The sequence below is a fragment of the Giraffa tippelskirchi genome, chromosome 6, assembly GCF_054371585.1.
Source record: "Giraffa tippelskirchi isolate mGirTip1 chromosome 6, T2T-mGirTip1v1.2.pri, whole genome shotgun sequence".
NCBI classification, from domain to species: Eukaryota; Metazoa; Chordata; class Mammalia; order Artiodactyla; family Giraffidae; genus Giraffa; species Giraffa tippelskirchi.
This window is the reverse complement of record NC_137280.1, coordinates 22,286,224-22,305,079: the sequence shown is the minus strand read 5'-3', so window position 1 is coordinate 22,305,079 and position 18,856 is coordinate 22,286,224. Positions and strand designations below refer to the sequence as shown.

At 38.8% G+C, this 18,856-nt stretch overlaps 1 protein-coding gene across 4 annotated transcripts in view; it reads left to right on the top strand.

Moving 5' to 3' along the window:
* Positions 1-18,856, top strand: part of ANGPT1 (angiopoietin 1) — a 797,336-nt gene that overhangs the window by 766,412 nt on the left and 12,068 nt on the right. For 2 of the 4 annotated variants that reach the window (XR_014056675.1, XR_014056678.1), the window contains 2 exons: positions 15,144-15,255; positions 17,231-17,696. The gene's annotated coding sequence lies outside the window, so the exon portion shown is untranslated. Of the gene's footprint in view, positions 1-5,658; positions 5,907-15,143; positions 15,256-17,230; positions 17,697-18,856 lie in introns of those variants that run through there. The other 2 variants (XR_014056676.1, XR_014056677.1) reach the window with 2 other exon arrangements.

Here is an 18,856-nt window from a genome sequence, read left to right as displayed (position 1 = left end):
CCAGTATTCTTGCCTGGAGAATCCCATGGACAGATAGCCTGGTGGGCTACAGTACATGTCAAGAGTCGGACATGACTGAGCCACTAACACTCAGTAACTGATGGAGTAAAGTACTGCCTAACAATACTGTAACAACGTAAGTGAAATGATTTTAGTTCAAGGAAGAAGTAAAAATGACAGGACAATAAGTGAATGTAGTTATCAAAAGCAAAAAAGTTAAATGTGGTTAACAAGGTCAGAATAATTTAAGCTATTACAATTTACCTATGCTTTGTTATTTCTTCTGGAAATTAGGAATTTGTAATTTAGGTCATAGAAGAACTACACCAAAACACAGATTTTAGCAAAAAATACTGGAGCTACCAAGAAAAGTTGAACCAACAGCCTACAAAAATGGACCATAACAAAGAAATCTGCTGGAGGATATATAATCCCAGGAATTTTGCATGCTCTAACAATGAACAGCAGATGGTACTAAGTCCAAAGAACATTGGTAAATAAAATAGCCAATGGTTTCAATCAGTTGAAAAACTGGAATGTTAACTCCAAATCCTATGTAAACCAGTTTCCAGAGAGAATTTTTTTTTCTTTTTAAGTGAAAACATATTTGCATTTTGATGGCACATTTCTTCCAAGGCTTTCAAAGTATTTCTATGGCAAATTTTTCTGCTTTATGAGTAATCCAGGGCAAGTCACTTTTAAGATGATATTGTGTTGTTGTTTTCATTATAAATGTAGAATGCATATTTCAGGTTCCTTGTAGTTTCTGGAGTTGGGGGAGCAGTAACTATCATTTATAACAATGTGTATGCACATGAATAAAATATGAGTATATTTTAAACTATATAAACATGAACAATATAGGAAATAGCAGACTTATAAGCATATCACTATAAAAAAAAAAACCAGTTCTGTACTAGTTAAACCTTTTTGCAGAATGTTAAGGGTTGGTAGAAAGCTAATGAACTAGAGTTTATTATGCAAAATTAATATAATTCATAGAAAAATGCTTATATTAATACCACAGTAAAATTGTCTCTAACATAGGTTATATTTTAAAGTAAGTACAAAGGAGAATACTGCATGTTGTAAAAATTATGTTTAATAGCCCATTAAATCACCATAAACTACACTACATGAGTACACTATGCACTCTCTCTCTCCAATACAGAATTTAGTTGGTTCTGGTTTTCAGGTCAGCACCAAATGAACCTAAAGTAATTAACTAATACATAAAGTTCATATTGTTATAGGTGATTATAGATTTTTTATACTAATATATGTAGTTGAATTTGGATAAATAAAATGTGAATATGACAGCTCCACTTTCATGATTAGAATTTACTGATTTTACTCAAATCAATAAAGTATCTTTAGACTCCAAAGCCAAAGCAAAAATAAACAAGTGGGACTACATCAACTAAAAAGCTTCTGCACAGCAAATGGGAACCATCAACAAAATGGAAAGATAGCCTATCAAAATGGAGCAAATATTTGCAAGCCATATATCTGATAAGGGTTTAATATTCAAAATATACAAAGAACTCATACAATTCAATGGCAAAAACAAACCATACAACTTAAAAATAGGCAGAACTGAGTAGACATATAAGAAGACATAAAGATGACTAACAGGCACATGAAAAGGTATTCAATATCACTAATTATCAGGGAAATGGCAATCAAAACCACAATAAACTACCACCTCATGATTGTTAGAATAGCTATTATCAAAATGATATGAAATAACAAGTGTTGACAAGGATATAGAGAAAACAGAACCCTTCTTCACTGTTGGTGGGAATGCAAATTGGTGCAGTCATTATGGAAAACAGTACGGAAGTTCCTTAAAAAATTAAGAATAGAACTACCCTTGATTCAGCAATTATATTTCTGTGTATTTATCTCAAAGAAATGAAAACACTAACTCGAAAAGATATCTATACTCCCATCACATCATTATTTACAATAGCCAAGACATGGAAGCAACCCAAGTATCCATCAATGAACAGATGGATAAAGAAGTTGTGTGTGTGTGTGTGTGCAGGTGTGTGTGCGCGCACACACACAGAATATTACTCAGGAATAAAAAAGAAGGAAATCGACATTTGTGATACCATAGATGGACCTTCAGGGCTTTATGCTAAGTGAAATAGGACAGAAAAAGACAAACACTGCATGATCTCATTTATATATGGAATCTAAAAATCAAAATAAAAAAACAAAAAATTAGAGCTCACAGATGTAGACAACAGAGATTGGTTGTTGTCAGAACTGTGAGGTAGGAGAAATGAGAAAAGGTGTTCAAAAGCTACAGGCTTCCAATTATAAAATAAGTAAGTCATGGGGATGTAATTTGCAGCATGGAAATTATAGTTAGTAGTGCTATAAGGTATATTTGAAAATTACTAAGATCATAGATCTTAATAGTTCTCATCATAAAAAAAATGGTAGTGGATGTTTACTATACTATCTGTAGTGATCATTTCACAATATTCACAAATATTGAATAATTCTGTACACTTGAAACTAATACCTTGTTACATGTCAGTTATTTCTCAATGGAAAAACATTATAATAAAAGAAAATTTTAAACTCTGACTGACCTATCCCTTCTCTCTCATTTGCTTTGCCGTTTATTTTCATTGCCTCTTGGTCTCTCATTACTTCCAACTCTTTCTTTATCACCTGGATGCCACAGCTCCTATAAGCCATGTGCTAATAATTCCCGTGGCCATGATGAGAAGAGTGCAGTACTGGAATACGTCTCAGGCTTAGCCGGACTCTGCCAATTATTAATACTAGTTATGAGGTCTTAAGTCACTAAACTTCCCTGGTCAATACCACAAAGTCAGAGTCAGTGCCTAATTCATATGGTTTGGGAAGACTAAATATATAGGACAAACAAGTAAGTATTATAAATGTATAACAGCTATGTTTAATAGCACCCATTTTTACAGATGATGAAACTGACACTTAGAAAAACTGAGCCCAATTTTATAATGATATGAAATGTGTGATTGACTTTCATGGCTTCAAAGCCAGAGTTCTTCATTGCTCTGTAAGTATAATGGAAAAAAAAAGCCATAAATACAACAGAATCTTCCTCAAGCTTCTGCTACTGTACTAAGACCTAAATACATTTATCTAACAGCTGAGAAATCCAAGATCATTTCTTTTCTGCCTTCTGCCATCTCTTTGTGAAGATTCTATGCCTAAATTATCACATTCTCATATTTGCCCAGCTACTTCAGTGGGATGTGGGTCACAGAAAATATGTACGAAAAAGCTAAAATAAAGCATATGGTGAATGGAGATAAAAATTCAACTTAAATGCAGTAAGTTGAAGTGAGCCATTTGTTCCACATATATATCATAAAACTGTTAAGACAATTTTTAAATCACCTTAGTGTCCCCTCTAAAGGGGTTTCATATTAATTATCACATGTTATCTTAAATATTCCCTTGGTTTAATAAAATGTAGTAAAAGAAAGTCCTGCAAGTCAGAACAAATCTTACCCAATGTTCTCAGTAACATTACACACATAAAAATAAAATAAATGCATGCCAAAATTAACTGAGATAGAAAAATAACAAAAGTTCTGCGTTAAGTAAGAAGGAATAAAAGTTTAAATGTGCCATTTCCTTTTCATTCCAACTAGCTTACTTTTGCTTATAATAATATTTTAGGATATATTTTCCTAGATGCTTTCTGAATTTAGACATTTCACTCTTTGGCCCTGGTATATACATGGCAGGAAAGCATGCCATTATGAGAAACACTGAGATTCCAGAGGACTCTGAATGAGTAACAGTGGATGTCTTCCTTGTTAACAGCTTTCAGGATCTCTCCTTAGTCCAGATAGTACAAATTTCAAACAATAATAATAATCACCTAAATACATAATTCATGGACTTTTTTTTTCTGATCAAAAAGGCTATATAAATGCCCTCTGGAAAAATGTCGTATTAAAAAATGTGACAAGAGAAGTAAAATCTTGAGCAATCTCCCTTGAGTAACCTTTATTTCATCTTAAACAATGAAAGGTACTATGGGTAAAAAAAAAATACTCAGCAAAAAATGGATTTTTTAATTTGTTTTTAAATAGTTCACAACTCTCAAATCTTAGAAACATCTGCTTTGAGAAAAATTAGATTATCAGTTGAAATGGAGGCACACATTCTTTATCTGTTCAAAAATGATGATTCTTCATTCAGCAACTATCCATTCAAAATATACAGATTAAGGCACTCTTCTAGGTCATGAGAGTGAACCAAACAAACATAAATTTGTGCCTTTATAGAAATTACATTCTAGTTAAGACGGGGGAATAATAAACATACACACACACACACACAAACCTTTTTATTATGTTACTATTTTAAAAGGTAATAGGTTTTGAAGAAAAAATAAAGCAGAGAAGGGGAAAAGAGATTGCTGAGGAGTAAACAGTGTTGTAATTTTAAATAGGCTGCTTAGAAAAGGCCTCACTGATGATATTGGAGCAGTGCTGCAGGAAATGAAGCGATGAGCCACGCCCATGTTTAGGAAATAAAGTTTCAGATATTTCTCACATGTTGTTAGTCCCTGTCCCATCAAAGAAAAAAATCGAAAGACATTTTAGCAATTACTGATTTTCATTGTTGCAGTTTAGAGTTAAAACCACTGCTTCACTGTTTTTTTTATCAATGAGTATCTCATAGCCCTGTTAAAATATATACAATAAGGCTTAAAATCACTTGTTCATTCTCTGCCCATGCTGCTGCTGCTGCTGCTAAGTCGCTTCAGTCGTGTCCGACTCTGTGCGACCCCACAGACGGCAGCCCACCAGGCTCCCCCATCCCTGGGATTCTCCAGGCAAGAACACTGGAGTGGGTTGCCAGTTCCTTCTCCAATGCATGAAAGTGAAAAGTGAAAGTGAAGTCGCTCAGTCGTGTCCGACTCTTAGCGACCCCATGGACTGCAGCCTATCAGGCTCCTCCATCCATGGGATTTTCCAGGCAAGAGTACTGGAGTGGGTTGCCATTGTCTTACTTGATCACAGTTCTTTACCGATCATTTCATTCCTTATGGAAATTCACCAGAACATGGGCCACAATCATAAACAATTCGGCTTTATTGAAATTACAGCCACGATTTTAGATTCTCATACTTTGAGAGTATGAAAAGATTTTCAGGGTGTGTGTGTGATGATATATGGCAACTGACACACAGGATCACGTTGAAGAGACAAGAGAAAATAGTGGGGACTATAAAGAGCTGGAATGGGCATGTTCCATCAAGTGCTGGAAACCACTTGGGATTTTTGAAAGGAAAAAAACATACAAAGAGGCACCCCAATCTACATATGACATATTCCCTTTTTTGAATAAAGGCAAATTTAACTTAAAAATTACTCATCATATGTTGGTAATTTAGCTCTAATGTTTCTACTTGAGAACCTCTAGTCTGGACTTAAGAAGATGTGTCTTGAGTGAAAACACCTCTTCCTTGACTCACACTGCCTTGCCCTCCTCCTAGCCAGGCCATATAAAGACTCTCTGGATTTTATGGAGATAGATCTAGATAAAGATGAAAAAAATGTGGAGAATTTGCAATGAACCCCAGATAAACTTGTGGGATCAGAAACTAAAAATGACCTATTTCTCACATTCTAGATGGAGAGTTTGAAAGATCACAAGACCATCATCATCACACAAGGGATGAGGGCAAACTCTACAAAATCTAAAAGTCACAGGACTAAGCCTATATTATCCCATTTTCACCACCTTGCTGTTTTATCTGATCTTGCTGACAAGAGAAACATTCTATTCTCTAACACCAATTGCCTGCAGAGGTTGTCCATGAGAGACCTGTTGAGGAATCACTGCTAGCTTGTGATAAAGATTATCTGGAAGGCATGCAGGTTTGTCTCTCGGGTGACACCTTGTCTACAGAACTTATTAAACTTAGATTCTCTCATCAGAGGGGTGTACAATATTTTTGTCAACTATTTGGACAAGTTTTCACTCCAGGCTACTTCCTAACATAGTTCTAAGAAGCAGTTTGGGGCTATCTATCCATGTATAAACTGTAACAGGAGAAAAGGTTATGCACCCTTTAACTCCCCAGGAATTGAGGAGTCATCTTTTCATACCAAAGTTGACCCCCAAAGCCAAGAAGCATAGCTTCAAAGCTAAGATGAGGTTAGAGCTGCTCTTGCAGTCAATGACTATCAGGTGCCATATAGTGGAAAAGAGCATCCAAATTAATGTTTCTCTAATTGCCATCAATCAAGGCCCACATATGGAAAATGTTTGTTTCCATAGGGAACACTCCTTAATTATCTGATCTTAAATGATTCCCTGCCTGACCATACAACTTGGTCATCATCAGTGGCTCATGAGGATGTAAAAACAACACAGATTAGCTTTGGGAAAGAACAAGAAGTAGTGGGAGCTCAGCAATATTTTGTTCAGCTGAATAGGATGCAAGTATTCTAGGTAGATAACAAGTCACCAGCAGCATCTACCACTGCATAAATACTTTTTAACTTTTATTCAACCTTAATATTACTTATCTTTTCCCTCTTATCATTTTCCCACTTTCATACTTCATATCCTATTTCACCTCTTCATTTTTCTTTCTTTTTTTCCCTCTGTGTATGACCAACACTTAAGCATTCTTGGACTGAGTATCGTAGTACATGGACCCTGAGCTCTAATTCTGCTAGAAATTGAGTGACCTTGGGAAAGTCTCTTTATCTTGCCACACCTTGATGTTTTTATCTGTATGGATAAAGTGAGGAGGAAGGCACTTAGTGAGGTTTGAAGAGTATAAGAGGGAGGCTGTAGAGTATAATTGACCACATGGGTTTAAATACAAGATCCTCTACTACAACTGGTGTGACTTTTGAAATTACATAATCTGGCTCTAAGTCTCCCACTTACAAGGGGGAATAATGATAACACCTGAGCTGGCAGGCTTATTATTATTATTGTATACATAGGGCACTTAATGCAATACCTGTCATACAGTAAGTTTCCAAAAAGCTGATAGCCTTTATTTTTATTTTTACTTACTACTGTCGTTTAATCGCTAAGTCCTGTCTGACTCTTTTTTGGTGCCATGGACTGTAGCCTACCAGGCTCTGTCCATGGTATTTTCCAGGCAAAAATACTGGAGTGGGTTGCCATTTCCTTCTCCAGGAGATCTTCCTGACCCAGGAATTGAACCTGTGTTTCCTACATTGGCAGGTGGATTCTTTACCATGGAGCCACCTGGGAAGTTCCTACTATCTACTTTATTATTGTCTGACCATCCGATTGTATTCATAGTTAAAATTATTATATTGTTGTTGCTTCCTTAATTGACTAGCTCTGGGAAAAATCACAGCAAACCAAAGTATCATTTTTCATTCATTTCTAAGAGGCCACTTTTCCTTGTCACCATACAACCCATGTCTCCTTCCTTTCCCAATAGGAATGTGCCTTTTAAAACTAGATTTCTCTGGGGCATCCCTGGTGGCTCAGTGGTAAGGAATCCTATTGCCAATGCAGGAGACACAGGTTCAAGCCCTGATCCAGGATGATCCCACATGCCACAGAGCAACTGAGCCTGTTTACCACAATGATCGAGCCTGTGCTCAAAGGCCATGTGCTGCAACTACTAAAGAGACTGCCGGGAGAAATATCAATACATATACACAGATGACACCACCCTTACGGCAGAAAGCAAAGAGGAACTAAAGAGCCTCTTGATGAAAGTGAAAGAGGAGACTGAAAAAAGTTGGTTTAAAACTCAACATTCAGAAAACAAAGATCAAGGCATCCAGTCCCATCACATCATGGCAAATAGATAGGACAACAATAGAAATAATGAGAGACTTTATTTGGGGAGAGGGCTCCAAAATCACTGCAGATGGTGACTGCAGTCATGAAATTAAAAGACACTTGCTCCTTGGAAGAAAAACTATGACCAACCTAGACAGCATATTAAAAAGCAGAGACATTACTTTGCCAACAAAGGTCCATCTTGTCAAAGCTTTGGTTTTTCCAGTAGTCGTGTGTGGATATGAGAGTTGGATTATAAAGAAGGCTGAGCACCAAAGAATTAATGCTTTTGAACTGTGGTGTTGGAGAAGACTCTTGAGAGTCCCTTGGACTGCAAGGAGATCCAACCAGTCCACCCTAAGGAAATCAGTCCTGAATATTCATTGGAAGGACTGATGCTGAAGCTGAAACTCCAATACTTTGGCCACCTGACTTGGCAAAAAACTGACTCATTTGAAAAGACCCTGATGCTGGGAAAGATTGAAGGTGGGAGGAGAAGGGGATGACAGAGAATGAGATGGTTGGATGGCATCACCAACATGATGGACATCAGTTTGAATAAGCTCTGGGAGTTGGTGATGGACAGGGAAGCCTGGCGTGCTGCAGTCCATGGGGTCACAAAGAGTCGGACACGATTGAGTGACTGAACTGAATTGAAGCACCATAGAGCCCATGTGCTGCAAACAAAAGAAGCCAGCACAGTGAGAAGCCCATGCACCACAACTAGAGAGTAACCCCTGCTCTCTGCAACTAAAGAAAGTCCTGTGCAGCAATGTAGACCCGGCACAGCCAAAAATAAATAAAATTATAAAAAATTTAAAAATAAAATTAGCTTTCTCTTACTATCCTTTTTAATTCCTCAGTTATTTGGAAAGCCTCCCCAGAAATGACTTTGCCTTCTTGCATTTCTTTTTCTTTGGGATGTTTTTGTCACTGCCTCTTGTACAGTGTTATGAACCTCTGTCCATAGTTCTTCAGGCACTCTGTCTAAGTGAAAGACAAGGGGGAAAGGGAAAATACACCCTACTGAATGCAGAGTTCCAGAGAATAGCAAGGATAGATAAGAAGACCTTCTTAAATGAACAGTGCAAAGAAATAGAGGAAAACAATACAATGGGAAAGACTAGAAATCTCTTCAAGAAAATTGGAGATATCAAGGGAACATTTCATGCAAAGAAGGGCACAATAGAGGACAGAAAAGGCAGGGACCTAACAAGAATAAGAGATTAAGAAGAGGTGCAAGAATACACACAAGAACTGTACAAAAAATGTCTTAATGACCTGGATAACCATGATGGTGTGATCACTCACCTAGAGCTGGACATCCTGGAGAGAGGTTAAATGGGCCTTAGGAAGCATTTACAATGAACCAAGCTAGTGGAGGTGATGGAATTCCAGCTGAGCTATTTCAAATTCTAAAAGATGATGTTGTTTAAAGTGCTACACTCAATATGCCAGCAAATTTGGAAAACTCAGCAGTGATCACAGGACTGGAAACGGACAGGTTTCATTCCAATCCCAAAGAAGGCCAATGCCAAGAAATGTTCAAACCACCACACAGTTACACTCATTGCACAAGCTAGCAAGGTTATACTCAAAATCCTTCAAGCTAGACGCCAATAGTGTGTGAACCAAGAACTTCCAGATGTACCATCTGGGTTTAGAAAAGACAGAGGAACCAGAGATTAAATTGCCAACATTCACTGGTTCATGGAAAAAGCAAGGGAATTCCAGACAAAACATCTACTTCTGGTTCATTCACTATGCTAAAAGCTTTTGACTGTGTGGATCACAGCAAACCATGGAAAACTCTTAAAGAGATGGAAATACCAGACCACCTTACCTGTCTTCTGAGAAACCTGTATGTGGGTCAAGAAGCAACAGTTAGAACCAGACATGGAACAATGGACTGGTTCAAAATTCAGAAAGGAGTATGACTAGCCTGTATATTGTCACCCTGCTTATTTAACTTCTATGTGGAGTACATTATGTGAAGTACTGGGTTGGATCAATCACAAGCTGGAATCAAGATTGCTGGGAGAAATATCAACATCAAATGTGCAGGTGATACCACACTAATGGCAGAAAGTGAAGAACTAAAGAACCTCTTGATGAGGGCAAAATAGGATAGTGAAAAATCTGGCTTGAAATTCAAAAAACTAAGATTTTAGTTTCATTCAAAAAACTAAGATCATGGCATCTGGTCCCATCACTTCAGGCAAATAGATGGGGAAAAAGTGGAAGCAGTGACAGATCTTTCTCTGGACTCCAAAATCACCATGGACAGTGATGCAGCCATGAAATTAACAGACACTTGCTCCTTGGAAGAAAAGCTATGACAAACCTAGACAGCATATTATAAAGCAGAGACATCACTTTGCTGACAAAGGCCCGTCTAGTCAAAGCTATGGTTTTTTCAGTAGTCATGTATGGATGTGAGAGTTGGATCATAATGAAGGCTCAGGGCTGAAGAATTGATGCTTTCAAACTGTGGTGCTGGAGAAGACTCTTGAGAGTCGCTTCGACTGTAAGAAGATGAAACCAGTCAATCCTAAAGGAAATCAACCCTAAATATTCATTGGAAGGAATGATGCTGAAGCTCCAATACTTTGGCCAGTTGATGCACTGAGCCAACTCACTGGAAGAGACCCTGATGCTGAGAAAGATTGAAGGCAAAAGGTAATGGGGGGTGTCAGAAAATGAGATGATTAGTTAACATCACCAACTCAATGGACAAGAATCTGAGCCAACTGGGAGACAGTGGAGGACAGGGGAGCCTGGCATGCTGTGGTCCATGGGGTTGCAAGGAGTCAGACGTGACTTAGCAACTGAACAACAACAAATTATCCATTTATGTCATTAGCTTTCTGCTCCTTTAGAAATCTCATCAACTTGCAAGAGTATATATTCTCAAGATATATTTGATACGTAATTTTCACCTATGAGTCCATCTAATAAATAGTAACCTCCTGTAGCATCAATAAAGTGAGTGGCAGAGTAGACTAAATAAAGTGCTAGAATGTCATTTTTGTCTGTGTAAGCTTCAGGCGACCAGCTAAAGAAAATTTAGCCACTAGGAGAGGAAGGAAAAAGAAGAAACATTAAGTGTAAGATCAAGTACAACATATACAGAGAAGTCAGGGGAAACGGTAAACAATGAAGGTTGTGGTAGGCGGAATAATGATCCCACAAAGATATCTGCATTCCAGTTCTCTGAACCCGTGATCCTGTTACCTCATATAACAACTCAAAGAAGCTGTGCACGTGTGATTAAGTTCAGGATCTTGAAATGGGGCAATTCTCCTGTGTGATGCAAGTGGACCCAATGTAATCTTAAAGGTTCTTAAAAGTGAGAGAGTGAGTTTCAGTGTGATGCAGCCTGAAAGGGGCTCAACGAGCCACTTCTGTCTTTGAAGATGAAAAGGAGCCATAACTAGGGAATGTGCGCAGCCTCTAAACATAGGAAATGGCAGGGAAACTGATTCTCCCCTAGAGCCTCCCAAGAAGGAATGCAGCCATGCAAATACTTTGATTTTAGCCCCGTGAGTCCCATTTCAGACTTCTGACCTACAGAACCCAAGGTAATAAATTTGCATTGTTTTAAGCAACCAAATAATTTGCTATATCAGCCATAGAACTAATATTAAAAAGATATTCAGTAATTACAGTGACAGTTATGGCAGCTAATTCAACAATTAAAAATCATCATAGATGTTACTGTTGGTGCTGTTCAGTTGCTCAGTCGTGTTTGACCCTTTTCGACCCCATGGACTGCAACATGCCAGGCTTCCCTGTCCTTCACCATCTCGTGGAGCTTGCTGAAATTCAGCCACTGCTGAGTTTTCCAAAATTGATGGCATATTGAGTGTAGCACTTAACAGCATCGTCTTTGAGGATTTGAAATAGTTCAGCTGGAATTCCATCACCTCCACTACCTTTGTTTGTAGTGATTCTTCCTAAGGTCTTCTTGACTCTACAGTCCCTAGTCTGGCTCTAGGTGAGTGATCACACCATCATTGTTATCCAGGTCATTAAAATCTTTTTTGTATAGTTCTTCTGTGTATTCTTTCCACCTCTTAATATCTTCTGCATCTGTTAGGTCCATACAATTTCTGTCCTTTATTGTGCCCATCTTTGCATGAAATGTTCCCTTGGTATATCTAATTTTCTTGAAGAGACCTCTAGTCTTTCCCATTCTGTTGTTTTCCTCTGTTTCTTTGCACTGTTCACATAGGAAGGCTTTCTTATCTCTCCTTGCTATTCTTTGGCACTCTGCATTCAGATGGGTATATCTTCTTTTTCTCCTTTGCCTTTCACTTCTCTTCTTTTCTCAGCTATTTATAAGGCTTCCTCAGACAACAATTTTACTTCTTTGCATTTCTTTTTCTTGGAGATTGTTTTAATCACTGCCTCCTGTACAATTTTATGAACCTCCATCCATACTTCTGCAGGCACTCTATCAGATCTAATCCTTTGAATTTGTCACTTCCACTGTATAATTGTAAGAGATTTGATTTATATCATACCTGAATGGCCTAATATTTTTCCCTACTTTCTTCAGTTTAAGCCTGAATTCTGCAATAAGGAGTTCATGATCTGAGCCACAGTCAGTCAACTCCCAGTCTTGTTTTGGCTGACTGTATAGAGCTTCTCCATTTTCTGCTGCAAAGAATATAATCAATCTGATTTCGGTATTGACCATCTGGTGACACCCATGTGTAGAGTCATCTCTTGTGTTGTCGGAAGAGGGTGTTTGCTATGACCAGCATGTTCTCTTGGCAAAACTTTGTCCGTCTTCATTTTGTACTCCAAGGCCAAACTTGCCTGCTACTCCAGGTCCTATCTCTTGACTTCCTACTTTTGCATTCCAGTCCCCTGTGATGAAAAGGACATTTGTTGTTGTTGGTTCTAGAAGGTCTTTTACGCTATAGGTGTTATAAGGGCCAACTTTCATGTATTTGCTGTTCACCAAACCCAATCTAGAGTGTTGGGTTACAGTAGTAACAGTGTTTCTATTATTTTATTACCATCCCTCTTTATGGGAATAAGAAATGAACACTTGACCAATGATGGGCCAATCAGGATCAATTTCCTAGAAAGAAGAGATGTAGTCTCTCTTTGTAACTAGCACGATAGCATAGGAACTTGAGCATCATTATTTCTTCCCACCACGGTTGCTGATAACAGAGCTAGCCAGCCTGTCTACAGAAAGAGAGAAAAAATTGATGTGTGTATGTAAATAGAATAGAAAAAGAATATTCCCTAGGCTCCCTATCACCCTCTTCCTGGCTTAAACCCACTCTAAGGCTAGACAGTATTCATGCATTTCACTTCCTTGAAAGAGTTGTCATCATGAACAGCTGCATAAGTCAACTTTAGGTAGTTTCTCTTAGTTAGAAAGCAAAGAGTCCTAAATAATACAGATAAAGGAAAAGAGGACAAGAGATGAATAGAGACATGTATCTAAAACTACAAGCTAGTGAACTATAATTAACTCACTGTTTAAGAAAGGATTGATGGCATGAATGGAAAAAGTATGACAAGGTGTTATCTTTACATCTTTAAATAGATGACAAAGATTTTAAAAATTTACAAAAGGAAATGCCAGACAAAAGTACAGAACTTATAAGAGTCAAAACCTTGCTCGTGACCCTTTGGACACCTTGGCCAGATGAAGAACATCAAGGAGGCCAGAGTGGAAAGAAGATATGATACAAGGAGATCATTGTGTGAAGAGGGGTTTTAGAGAGTGCCCCAAAACGCTGGAAACTGTGGAACCTGACCTCTTACCTCAAGCTCTGATGGGGAGGAACTCTAATTAGGCTCCACAGAGAACTTAATCTGTGACCCCTGAGGTTGGAAACATAGTTAACCAAGGTGCTGGTGGGAACAGAAGAGGGAGGAACGTTTGGTAGTGAGCTGGAGAATGTTCTTTTCAGAGAGAAAACTAGAAGATACAAGAAGCTAGAGATGGAAGCAAGTTCCAACAGGCTGGAGAAGGAGGCTCAAGTCACTAGTCAGAGTAGACAGATAATCAGTCTTCTGGGTTAAAGGGAACAGCAAGTCAGAGGTTCCCCATTTGGGATTCTCAAAAAGGAACCACAAGAGGAAAAAGTAGGCTTTAACCATGCCAAGTTCAGAGGGCAGAAAGCCATCCAGCCAACATCTGTATCCTATTTCCTCTCTTCCCATGCCTTATCACTAATAGGGTAGAAAACATCCCATGGAGGATAGAATAAGGAAGAAAGATTGTAGGTTATCATTATACCCGCTGGGTCTTAGCTGGGAGAAGGTGAGAAGACATGTCTTTGAATAAAGACTGAAGTGTTAAGAGCTTGGATAAGATGCTTCTCATTTTTTCATTTGTGACTGTTCTGTGACATAAATTGACTCCAGGATGGTCTATTACTTCAATAGCTCTATTGCATAACTGAGGAAAGTCTTCCCTCTACTGAATAAAGTCAAAAGGGGCATCGGGAGACAAAGCTTTGATCCCACCCCAAGAGAGATGCATTCAATTTATCAGTAACACATACCGATTACAGATATGTCATCTTTATTATAAATATTGTGGTCTGGACATTTTAAGACATCTGCAAATAATTGGGCATGCTTAATTCAAATGCTGTAGTAAATTTAATCATACCCATGCATTTAGCATGTGATGGATTCTCAAAAAGAAGTGTATGGTTCTAACTCCACATAGAGACAGTGTGTAGCAAATGCAAGTGATGCCTCAGCCAGTAACTTCTGGACTCACCTTCAGGTGGAGTGGAGGAGTGCCCTGTAGGCTGGCAGCTTACCTCCTCACAATGATATACTGTCTAGTGATACAGAGATAATGGTCAGAAAAAGGTAAACAGAAATTCCCTCTGGGGAATGGGACTGGGATAGGAAAAAGAAAGGCAAGGAACTGTGGCTTTAGTAATATCCTTTTAAAACACATTTTTTAAAGTGTGTAAATACACATACTTCCCCCAAAGAAGAGTATGCATGATGTGTTATTAAGTTATAACCACAAGGTGGAGGAAACTATTGTGCATATATATATGATGGTGAAAAGTCGCTCAGTTGTGTCCGACTCTTTGCAACCCCATGGACTGTAGCCTACCAGGCTCTTCTGTCCATGGGATTTTCCAGGCAAGAATACTGCAGTGGGTTGCCATTTCCTTCTCCAGGGGATCTTCCCAACATATATATATATATATTATATATATATATATATATATATATGATTACAGTAGAACTAAATGTATACATACACATGGAATTTTAAGCTCTATAAAATTTCTGGAACTGCTGTTAAAATAAGCCAACTTCTTTTGTTGCAGTTTGACCAACTATTATGGCCCAGAGAAGGTGACAGAGGACAGGTATCACTGAGAAAGAGAAGGAAGTCTCTTCCAAGCCTAGAAGATTACAGACAGAGGAAAAGATTCAGAGGTGAGGAGCCAAAACCTTAGGTCATAACTTCCTCCCACTTGAAATTGAAATCTTAGCTTGAGGCTGGAGGCATAGTTGATAGGTTGAGGAGAAAACTGAAAGTGTGTGTGTGGTGGGGGGGGAGGTGGTTTGCTTGGAGTCCCATCTTGCCCTGAGGCAAGAGACCCACATGGAGTGGCCACCCAACCGTAGACTCCATGTAATGGCTCAGTGGAGGAGCAGCAGAGCCTGCATTCAGCCTTCTTAAACTTCTGCCAGTTGCCCTCATATGATACAGAGGCTATGCAAAGGTTTTTCTGTGCACTGTGGAGGGAAGACAGGCCTTGATTGGTTCCTTCTGGGCAGAAGGACTTAGGAGGGAAAGACAGGGAAAGAGAGGGCAGAGCAGAGAAAGGAGAGGAAGCTCAGGGGTGAGAGAAAAACCAGCACAGCCTTTACAGTGGAGCCAGCAAGCTGAGCATTGACATCATAGACAACAGTCACCATGAAGCTGAGCTCAACAAGGACCCAGAAAAGAACTCTGGGACTTGGATAATGATGTGAAGCCTTCCCTACCACCCCCACCATCTCGGACCAGCCAAGGGCCAAGTAGTTAATTTGGGAAGGAGAAGGGTTAAGAATGGAATCTGAAAAAACTGAGCTTTTACTCAAGAAGGGCACTGGTACACAAAACAAGACATAACAACCATTGGAGTTTCACAAAACACACCCTGAGAAGCTTTTTTTAAAAAAAGAAAACTATATTGTAACTATCAGAAATGAGTTCAGACATGAAACATGATACATCATCAAATCACAACTTGGATTGTGAAACACAAATTTTTCCTCTGAGACTGTAATATGTACTCAGGTTTTTGTTTGGATACAACAGAAAACGAAGAGAATGGAGTGCCATCTTACGGCAAGACCTCCCGTCCACTCCTTCTTCAGACCCATCAGCCCTCCCCAACTCCACCAGCCCAGGTCGTCCCATTTCTTTGTCAGCATTAGATCATGCGTTTTTATCAGGGCCTGCCAGTGCGAAACCCATTAATCAAAAGCACATAAGGTTTACATTGGGCTAATTAACTTCAAGACAAACATAAATCTTAAGAGCATGTTCTACATAACAGCAGGAGTGTGTGGAATGAGCTGTGTTACCCCAGCCCACTTCAAGCAGCCTTGCCCTCTCTAACAGAGGATGACCAGGTTTTACTTTAAAAAAACTGCTGTTTTATACTTAATAGCTAAACAATGACTTGAAAACTAAAGTATGCAATAAATCAACTTAGCCTCTTCCATGATGCTGCGCTTTATTTCTACAGCCTGTTTTTGGACTGTTTTTCCCACTACACTGAATGAACTGAAGCCTATTTTCAGCACCATAGACAAAACCCAAGTTAAGATGATAAAGTCTATTCCAGCCCTCATTAGAGACGCCACTGCAGAAGAGCACGTAGGCTATAGTAAGCCTTGAGCGATTTTCCAGCAGGTTGGAAAATTGGACCCAGAAGCAGCTTTGCTGGCAAGAGAAGACATCTCTGCAGCAGGACATATTAAAAAAAAGCATGGGCTTTCAACAAGCAGATCTTAGTTAAATTTTTCTGATTTTATTTTCTCCTTGGAAAAGATTAATAATATTAAATGACTTAGATTCTTAGATTCAAGCAACAGACACTTGCATCTAGCTGATTTTAGCCAAAAACAAAAATCACAAGACTTATTTATTGGCTGTTATAAGGCTGTTAAAGGGTGGTGCACAGGATCTCGTGGCTTCCCTGGTGGCTCAGACGGTAAAGAAACCGCCTGCAATGTAGAAGACCCGGGTTCGATCCCTGGGTCGGGAAGATCCCCTGGAGAAGGGCATGGCAACTCACTCCAGTATTCTTGCCTAGAGAATTCCATGGACAGAGGTGCCTAGCAAGCCACAGTCCATAGGGCCGCAAAGAGTCGGACATGACTTAGCAACTAACACGTTCACCTTTCACTTTCACAGGATCTCAGGGAAGACCAGAGAACAGGGCTCAGAGGCTGACCTCCACAGCCACCACCACCAGCAGAAGACATGTCTTGCCTCGGGGATGTCATGCTCCCTCTGGAAAATAGACTTCTGCTTCTGTCCCCACTGCTTCCATCAGTCACAAGCATACGTTTTTTTTTTTTTTCCTATGGTCTTTGCTCTATCAGGACATACTCTTCCCATTCAAAGGGCCAAGTTACCCACATCTCAGCTATGAGAGACTGAGACAATGCAGTGGAGGGGGGCCTCTGCCATTCAGTCAACTACAGAAATTTCTTCTGAAGACTTGTAATAAGGCTGAAATTATATAAATGGGTATACATTTCCTCAGGGAAAATAACTTGACTCTAATTCAAGGCTGGCACAAAAGAGATGCTCAATATGAGTTGTTATTGTAATGAATTTTTAAAAGCAAGGAATAAATGAACATTATGGGTAACAGACTCTGGCTGTGTGGCACAGCGAAGCAATAGCCAAGTATTGAATGTACTTTCTTCCAGTCTCACAATATCTACCTCTCCGGAAACTATGTTATACAAACTCTTTCTATTTGGCAGTTGGAGAATAGGTTTTCTGATTTCTGGATTAGAGTGCTTAAATGGTACATATGCATTAATTATCAATTAATCATCAGGCTAGTTATCAATTTGAAAATTATCAGGCTAGTTATCAATTTTAAAATAATTAGAATACATGCAGTTATTGCCAAAATTCTTTTTCTGAATTCAACGAACCATCCTCTTTTTAGATTTAGAAGATTCTACAGTATTACCCACTGGACATTGTTTGTTATATCTTTAATTAATATTCTGATAATGAAACTAAATGCCACACAATAAAGACTTCATAATTTTACATGACCTACTGCTGCTGCTGCTGCTGCTAAGTCGCTTCAGTCGTGTCCGACTCTGTGCGACCCCATAGACGGCAGCCCACCAGGCTCCTTCGTCCCTGGGATTCTCCAGGCAAGAATATTGGAGTGGGTTGCCATTTCCTTCTCCAGTGCATGAAAATGAAAAGTGAAAGTGAAGTCGCTCAGTCGTGTCCAACTCTTCGCGACCCCATGGGCTGCAGCCTACCAGGCTCCTCCGTCCATGGGGTTTCCCAGGCAAGAATACTGGAGTGGGGTGCCATTGCCTTCTCCACATGACCTACTAAAATGACATTAAATATATAGTTTTTCAGTAATTATGAAGAAGCATTAACAAATGTTTATTGACCTTTTTATATTTGAACATAGTAACTCATTTTCAATAGAAAGTAATGCTATTTTCCTTTTTATTTTTTTTAAATTAAAAAAAAAATTTAGGTCACACCCTATGGCATATGGGATCTTAGTTTCCTGATCAAGGATCATACCCGTGCCCCCTGCATTGGGAGCATAAAGTCTTAACCAGTGGACCACCAGGGAAGTCCCAGCAATGTTTTTATTTTCAAACATGCAAAGTCTACGTAGTCTTTAGGATAGTTTTTAATTATCCTCATTTATTATCCTTCATTTGTGTTATGAAATATTCATGTCTTCTACAGATTATGCTCTTTACCAATGAAGTAATCATTATCATGGACCAAATTCTCTATCATCAGAATTCAAAAATTTTA